Source organism: Galeopterus variegatus, unplaced genomic scaffold (assembly GCF_000696425.1).
Source record: "Galeopterus variegatus unplaced genomic scaffold, G_variegatus-3.0.2 Scaffold1053, whole genome shotgun sequence".
Lineage (NCBI taxonomy): Eukaryota > Metazoa > Chordata > Mammalia > Dermoptera > Cynocephalidae > Galeopterus > Galeopterus variegatus.
Window position 1 is genome coordinate 408,922 of NW_007727164.1, and position 1,223 is coordinate 410,144.

Sequence of the window (1,223 nt, forward strand, 5' to 3'; positions counted from 1 at the left end):
ATATTAGCCATCCTAACTGGCATGAGATGGTATCTCAGTGTGGTTTTGATTTGCATTTCCCAAATGCTGAGTGATGAAGAGCATTTTTTTCATGTGTTTGTTGGCCATTTGTATATCTTGCTTTGAGAAATGCCTAGTTAGCTCTTTTGCCTATTTTTTAATTGGGTTACTTGTTTTTTTTTTGTTGTTGTTGTAAAATCATTTCAGTTCCTTGTATATTCTGGATATTAATCCTTTGTCAGATGTATATTTTGCAAATATTTTCTCCCACTCTGTTGGTTGTCTTTTAACTCTGTTAATGGTTTCTTTTGCTGTGCAGAAGCTCTTTAGTTTGATATAATCCCATTTGTTTATTTTTCCTTTGGTTGCTCGTGATTTTGGGGTCTTATTCATGAAGTCTGTGTCCAGACCTATTTCCTGAAGTCTCACCTAGGTTTTCTTTAAAAAGTTTTACTGTTTCAGGGTGTATATTTAATTCTTTAATCCATTTTGAGTTGACTTTAGTGNGATTGCATAAACTGCAAGCTGGAATCACATGATCATGCTGAGTTTTACTCCCTGAGAGGGCCTGTGTGCTTCTATTTTAATGCTGGTGCCAGTGTGTAGCAGTTCTGGGTCCTGACCCAAAGCTAGTGGCGTTCACAAGCAACTCCATTCCAGCCCCAATTGGAAGGACCTGGACTACAGTTTTCATGATATATAACATCTCACCATCCTGCTATACAGTAGGACTTTCTCATTAGTTCTTGTTTCATTTCCTTTGACAGTTTTTTTGTTGTTATTTTTTAAAGTAGGTCCTTTGCTATCTTTGTTATTTTATTCTGAGAATTTTAGGTGCAATCACTATTGTCAGTGCATATTTTTCTCACTTCCTTTTCTGTGCACCTATTATAAAACCTCAGAAAGTTATTTGGTTTTCTGGGTATCCAGTCTTACCATCAGCATAGACAGACTCCCATCAATGGCTTCCCAGTGTTTACTGGAGCTGTTTCATTCCTCTCTGCTTTCATTTTCTATTGCCTTTAAGCTTAAAGAAAACAATGATGATGAGAGGAGGCATCATTTGCTAGTTCTTGATTTTAATTGAAATAATCTTTGTGCTTCATCATTTAGAATTATTATTGAAATTATTGTTATATCTTTTTTAAAAAAATTTTTATTTTGGCCCATTACCGAAACCTCCCTCCCTCTTCCCTCTCCCCCCTCCCTCCCAACAATGTCCT